This window comes from Talpa europaea, assembly GCF_964194135.1.
Source record: "Talpa europaea genome assembly, chromosome: 2".
Classification (NCBI taxonomy): domain Eukaryota; kingdom Metazoa; phylum Chordata; class Mammalia; order Eulipotyphla; family Talpidae; genus Talpa; species Talpa europaea.
The window spans coordinates 76192515-76200119 of NC_140068.1; positions in this window are offsets into that span (position 1 = coordinate 76192515).

Sequence of the window (7605 nt, forward strand, 5' to 3'; positions counted from 1 at the left end):
CAGGCTGCTGAACTGCTGTACTTAGTAATTCACCCAGCGTTCTCAACATGGTAACTAGAGACAAGATGGAGTCTATTTGATTTAAAGTAGTTTCCACAATGCCCACTAAATTGAATTTAAATGAGTTGTAATGATTTTTTTTTTAAGTTAAACATATGAAGCAGCTGATTAGTGCTTTTTAAGATTTTGACAAAATTTATTTTGTATATGGCCGAGGTATTTAACACAGACAGCTACTTGTTTTCTCCAAGCTGATGTTCTTTTCATAGCAGTAATCACAGAGTAGAGTCCTTTCACTTGACCTGACTTCAATGAACACACATAGAAAATAAGACAGAATACTGGTTCTGACAGACTAAGGGCACAATCAGATACCCATTCCTCTATTGCTGCCGGTTTCAAAACTTTAACAGGTAGCAGCAGAGAACAAACTCTCCATTTATGTGCAAATACCCTTCAAAATGCTATTTCACATGCTGCAGTGAGCTCCTTTGGCTCAAGCTAAATATCCCATTCTCTCCTAGGTTCTAAAAGACATTTTCCAAGACTGAGTGTCAGTATTAATAGCTTTGGAATCTATTTTAATGAACATTTTCTGTACATATTTTGTCTCAAAGGTACAGCTACAGGTCAGTTTTCAAGAAAAACCCTTTTTTAAAGGTAAAAAGTTGGCATTGGCCTAAATTATCCTTGATTTTTATAAATCCAAATTATAGTGACCATGACTCTTAATTGAAATGCCTGTACCTTCCTTCCATTTGTTAGTAAGTTAAATTGATCTTATCAGTATTAATATTTATAAAGATCAGCAATCTTAGTTAAAATTCACCAGGGATTAGCAAGTAACATTTATTCCTTGCAACTAAAATCTCTGTAAGGCCACAATTCTTTTTCTACCTAAAATTAAATTAGTTTAAAAAATACCTTCTAAGTACTATAGAGAAGATGGAATTTCACAGATGACACCGACAAAGTACATTCCCATTAAAGTAGAGCTGCCTAAGCACTCTATGTTTGCACATGTTTTTAGTTGCAAAGAGAAGTACTTATGACAAGAGCAATCAAATGCAGTTTACAAAGTAATAACTTGTAAGACTTCATTTTGAGCCATGTCAGACCAAACCTGAGACACTAGTTATTATTGACCAGAAATGACCAATATGCATCAACTGGATAGAAGGAAGATTTTGGGGAACCAGTATTGAGGAAATATAATTAGAATCAAAAATTCTCCAAACCTAGAAATCCCCTCCACAAAGGTAGCAGAGAAATGCAGTGCTTTCATTATTGATTAAATAAGAAAAAGCATAGCCCAGAAGGTAATGTGCAGCACAGGCATAAGACAAATACTGATAGAATCTCGCCTGTTTATATAGCAAGATAGACACAATCCATCAAACACATATTTTCAAGAAAAATAATAACTAGTCCTCAGGTAAGAACATTTGACACCACCATTTTGTCATACTAACTTTAACTGGTAAGTAGGGTCATCATCTATTTTAATTGTCTTTATCTGGAAGAAAGTCAAACTTCTTTTATCTTTATGACAGGAGATAGTATGGCCACTTGGAGTAAGTGCCCACTGAAGTTAGGTTCCTACCCTCCCATGGATCGGCAGGTAGGGACACTTTCTTCCTTGATGCTTGCCTTTCAAAGAGATGTCTCCTAGGTCTTTGAGAAAGACATTCCTGGATCTTAAATCTGACAAAAAGCCTATCTACTTTTCTAAGGACTTACATAAAATATAAAGAGAAGAAAAAATACTTTCAAAGTTTCCTAAAGACTCTAAGAAAAGGATGGGAAATAAATCTCTATCCTTATTCTCAGCAGCCAGAACAAAGCCCCTCATTTTTAACTTGTGTTTGTCTATATACTAGAAACAGATCTGTGAACCAGTCTTTGGGCAGATCTCTAAAGAACTAGGCAAGGACATTACTTTTGTGGGACATCGCTATTGTGTGTTCATCCACCTAAGCCCAAGGGAGGTGGATAGATTTCCTTCCCTGCTTGTCTCTCAGGTTCTGGTAGTCCCTGATCTTGTTTAAAGTCAGGATAATCCTGACACATCTTCCAAAACTGATGATATGTCTAGAAGACTTGAAAAACTGTTAACTTTTGAATTCTTGTAATATTTTGTTCCTACACATACATATATCAGAAAAATGAACTGAAAATGACATGGCAGATGATGTTATGGGAATTTTATGATTGTGTGAGGTCAATAATCTTGATATTTCTTTATAGTCAGTTAAAACATGGTCAAATTGGTCATCTTGTTTGGTTTAAATAAAATGACTGCATCTGTAAAGCCATTACATAAAGTGTTTGGCCATGAAATAATCGAGAGTATAGTTTTGACAAAAGAAATGAGTTTTTACTGGTACAGTTTGGTATTTAAGGAAAGTGGGGTGGCATTAACTAGGAAAGTACACACAGCAAGTACCATATTTAAGAAAGACAAATTATAGATCGATAGCCTGAATTTGGTTAAGATTGCTCTTAACCAAATCCACCAATAACTTCAGTAGTACTTATGATAAGCACCTTAACCCAGAACTCATAGAATTATTTTGTTTTTTGGCTTTTGGTTTGTTTTGTGTGTGTGTGGCTATGTTATATTTTCTCTCTTTTTTCACAATTTATTTTGTTATCTATATCTTTTACATAATTATATATTCCCCATAAAATTCCTACCACCAGTTCACCTGTGAACCATTGTAAATCTCATAAATGTAAGTTGAGATGCTTTTGAATTTGAAAACCTGTGATCTACCATTCATTGTCTTTATTAGTCACTTCATTTTAAAGTAAAATAGCACTCACCTCAAGGCTAAAATAGGAACTGAGAACAAAAGGCACAGATCTTCCATTAATTAAAATATTCCTCTCCCCATTGTGCTTACTTGAAAAAGATGATTCCAAGGATGTCTGGGAATATTCTTTAGTGCCTGATTCTCCAGATATTATAGATCAGATTTCCTGGACACAATATTAAATAAGTGGCTAAGTAGTAAGTTAGCCTTGAAAATCCAAGGTGTTCAGCAGTGGATCAATATTTTCAGCAATTTGGTGGGAGCATAAATCTGGTCTACAATGTGATAGGATCTAGACCATCATTCCCAACTGCTTGATCCTTTTTCCAGAGTTCTTCAAGAATCTCCCAAACTGTATTCTTGGTATTATGATCTGCTGTGTTTCTGACATAGCGTTGATGGAGGACAAGAATAGAAAGACTGGAAAGGAGGCCTCACAAGACTAAAACCTGACTCACACAAGGAGGTGGGGGTCGAGGGGAATAACATGACCATTAACCCAGCTGTAGAAGTAGTAACCCTGAGGCACCAGTGCCTTATCACAAGGCATGAGACCCAAGCAGGATCAGATGCTATAGGGAGTGGAGCACAGGCCTGAGGGTAAAGATATGGAGATTGGGCCCACCCTGGAATCTCTGATCCCTTTCTAGTTTTGCCTATTACCCAACATCAGCAACAAGTAGGCCACTCCAGGGAGGAGTGACCCCTCCCAAAGAGAAGAGGACTGTGTCAGTGCAGTCTCTGCACAGGTTCAGGGCAGCACTCCCACTGCCCACCTGTGACTATGCAGGTGCTTCTTTTCACCAACTCTCTCCCTCTGTAGGGCAGCAGCTTCCTGCCTGCCCGTGCCCTGTACCATGCCGGGACTTCTCCTCACTGACCTCCCTCAGTGGAGGCTGCTCTCCTCAAGGCTGTCTGCCTGCAACCATGCAGGCCTCTCTGAGCAAAACCTGTCCCTTTTCCTTTCCCTAATAAACTTGTTCTTTAAATTTGACTAATGTCTCTGTCTCATGGAGAAACTCGCCTGGGGAACTCGCCGAGTGCTGGCGAAACGGGAGCTCTGGTGACACATTTCCCAGGCTGAACCCAAGGACCCCACACTCTGCAAAACTACAACAGTATTTCAGGTTATCAGGTCAGCTTAGAGTACCATTTTTATTTAACATCTCTCTCCCTTTTTCTCTTTCTCTCTTTTATGTACTTCTTGCTAATTTTCACACATATCGATCCCTACTCAAAAACAATATTTCCAGGATATTGTATAATGTATATTTTGTGTTAGAAAGGAGGGGTATGGGATAAATTGAGAACCTCTTTGTAACAGACTAAAAGTTTATGGCCCTGCTAAATTCATATGTTGAAGCCCATACCCCCAGCATAGATGTATTTGGAGTTGGAACCTCAAAGAGAGGTTAAATTAATAAGATTAAGTAAATAAGGGGGTGTGTCCTAATCTAATAGGATTAGTGACCTTCCATAAAAAAAAGAGACAACAGAGGACTCTCTCGCTTTGTACAGAGAACCCACAGAAAGAAGGGGCCATCTATCACCCAGGGGGAGAATTCTCATCAGAAAGAGATCAAACTGGCACCCTTATCTTGGACTTCTAGCCTCCTGAATTGTGAAAAAATACATTTCTGTTGTTTAACTTATCCAGTCTGTAGTATTGTTATGACAGTCCAAACTGACTAATATGCTCTTTCTAAACATTTATCCTTTTAACAAATATGTAAAGGTATATGGCACAGAATGGAAAAAAAATAATCCATCATCCCTCTGACTTAAGCTTAGGAAGCTGCTGATGAAAAGCTTTCTGAGGACATTTTAGCATATTAATATTAAAATATCTATTATACTTTGAATGATATATTAATAAGTAGAAAATACATATTTCCTCATATACTAGGTATATGCAAACTTTAAGACATGAAACCTTAAAAAAAATCTTCAAATTACTTCAGGTCATGATACTAGGCTAATTTGTGTTTATTTCTGTAAGTTTGCCTGACATTATATATTTACTTTCTGCCTTACTAGGAAAACAAGGTTGAGGAAATTGCCATATTTGAGTGTGTGTGTGTGTGTGTGTGTGTGTGTTGTGTTTACACATCCTTATTCTTTTCAGTTTAATGCATGCCAATTTAATTTGAACTTAGATATATATTAATATATATATGATTTATAGTGTAACTTTCAAATTTTTGTCCCATCATTTTGTCACCATAAGGCAAGTTAAAAACAAACATTTCAGCATGTCAGTAATTCCTGAAGGTATGTAACTCAATTTGTTGGATCCAGCTGACAAGTTTAATCACCATGCCATGATAAGTAGACCCCAAGAGGAAAGAGAATGGCGTCAGCAGAGTGCCCGGCCAAGGTGTTTACTCTTGCTTTGGCTGTTCTGTACAGCAGTGCCTCAGCCCCTGGTTTGTGCCACTTGGAGGTTCTGTTTTAAATACCAACTCAGGAAAACAACCCTGTATCAATTAGACCTGACTCTCTGGGGAGGGGACTGAGTCTTACAGTTTTTTAAAAGCTCCGTAGATAATCCTAAGGTACAACCTGCGTAAGATCAGCTGCTTTACAAGACTTGTTTAAACTCCTATAAATGTGTTACTCTATCTTATATATATTCTCCTTTCCCAAAGATGTCCCATTTCATTGTCAAGCTCTTGAATATATGATAATAAATTACATTAGCCTTTATAGCCAGGAGGCTGAGGATGATTCAGAGAAGTCAGAAACAGGACATTTTAACACTATACTAATTTAGTAACACATAAAAGTGAAACTCCAAGTCAACAAAGAAGAAAAATATGTATCAACCCTGGTTGATCATTCTGCAGAGTAAAGAATTTATACATCAATATTTTCAAGTAGACAAAAATGTAATAGGAACTGAAATGATGAATGGGATTCTTCAAAAATGAATCGAAATTCTGTTTTAAAGAAAATGGATTTTCAAAACACACAGAAACATGTTAGCACTTGAAAAGAGATTTAACTTCAATTAACTAGAGAAAAATAACATTGAAAACTAAGAGATTAGGTGGATAGAATATTTTGGCTAAAATCCTAAAACATGACACTTTATGAAGGCTGTATTTGCATAGTAACCATTTACCAATTATAAGGAAGCAAGTGAGATCATTAGGGCTTGAATTACCCTAAACCAGTACTCACAATCCTTGTGTCTGTAAAAGTCACCTGGGGATCTTTCTAAAATGCAGATTTTTATTAAGTCTAGAACAAGGCCCGAGACTGTGCATTTCTAACAAGTTCCCAAGAGATGTGGAAGCTGCAGTCTAAGAACTGTACTTTCAGTGGCATCTTTAAAGTTCATTTTGAAGATTTTCACTGATAAAGTTATCAGATAATATTCAATAGTCAAATTTAAAATTCAAAGTACATTATGTGAATTTGGTTTTTCCAAGGCAGAGAACATCTGATTCCTTTTACTACTTTGTATAATGACAAGTATTTCCACACAACCGAGGTTCCAAATTGTTCACTGCTGGATCAAATAAAACAAAACAAAATTTAAAAAAAGAGGCAAAATAAAACCGACTCTAATTTTTGGCAAAGATGCCAGTACCATCACCACAGGTAATTCCACACTTCCCTATTTTTCCAGGACTTATCTAAAAAAAAAAAAGAAAGAAAGAAAGAAAGAAAGAAAGAAAGAAAGAAAGAAAGAAAGAAAGAAAGAAAGAAAGAAAGAAAGAAAGAAAGAAAGAAAGAAAGAAAGAAAGAAAACAGCAACCACTTGCTACCATACTTTCATGAACTAGGGGCCTGTTGGAGTCAGTCTCTACCACAGAAGAGAGCAGTTGAATGTCTGTGTCTCTTCCCAACTCCAGCTCTGTGGAGAGTCAGGTCAACTTGCTAGTGTAAAAGGAAAGCAATTGCTTCAAATCGGGGCATTATTTTTCCCAGATTGGGTTTACCATTGTACCAGAGCACATGGCTTCTGGCTTACCACATGATTCTGGAAAGAAAAGTGTCAATAATAGAAACAAAATGTGAAAGTGAGAAATGCAATGACCTTGGGAAGCATCATGACTTAAAAAAGCACAGGAAGATTAAAGAGGCTATCTTATCTGAATGATGAAAATAAATATTGGAAAAAACAAAATACAAAAGTATGGGGCATGAGGAAGAACACAAGTAACACATGGATCAAAATCTACACTGTACTCAGAAATGCTATTATATTAGGTGCATGTTTTAGTGATTTCTTCGTAGCGGTAGCTCACAAGTATTGATCTCAGGAAACTTTGATAGTCTTAAGAATTACTGAATGCTCAATGAACAATTATTTATGTGATTGTATCAGTTGATGTTTGCCATATTTGAAACTGAAGTAGAAAAATATAAACTTTTTAATTTATTAGGCTACTTACAAATAACAATAAGCCCATGCTATGTTCACAATCAGACATATTATTTGTAACAATGACTATTTTCCAAGACAAACAAATGTAATAATAATTGCACTGATTTGCAAACCTATTGTCTGACTTAATTGAGAGGGCTATATTCTACTCTTTGCTTCTGCATTTATTCTTTTGCTATATATTATATTGGTTGAAGTATATGAAAGAATGCTGATAAGAAATTGAAAGAAATATTTTAGTAGCCTTTTCAGAAGATTGTGGATATTTTTCTTTGTTTCTTCACTAGAACTCCACAAATGATACTTCTGAGTAAATCTTGTGACTAAATTGTAAGAAACCTTGTCAATGAACTTTTTGTAATGTAAAAATATATAACTTTTTATATTAAAATC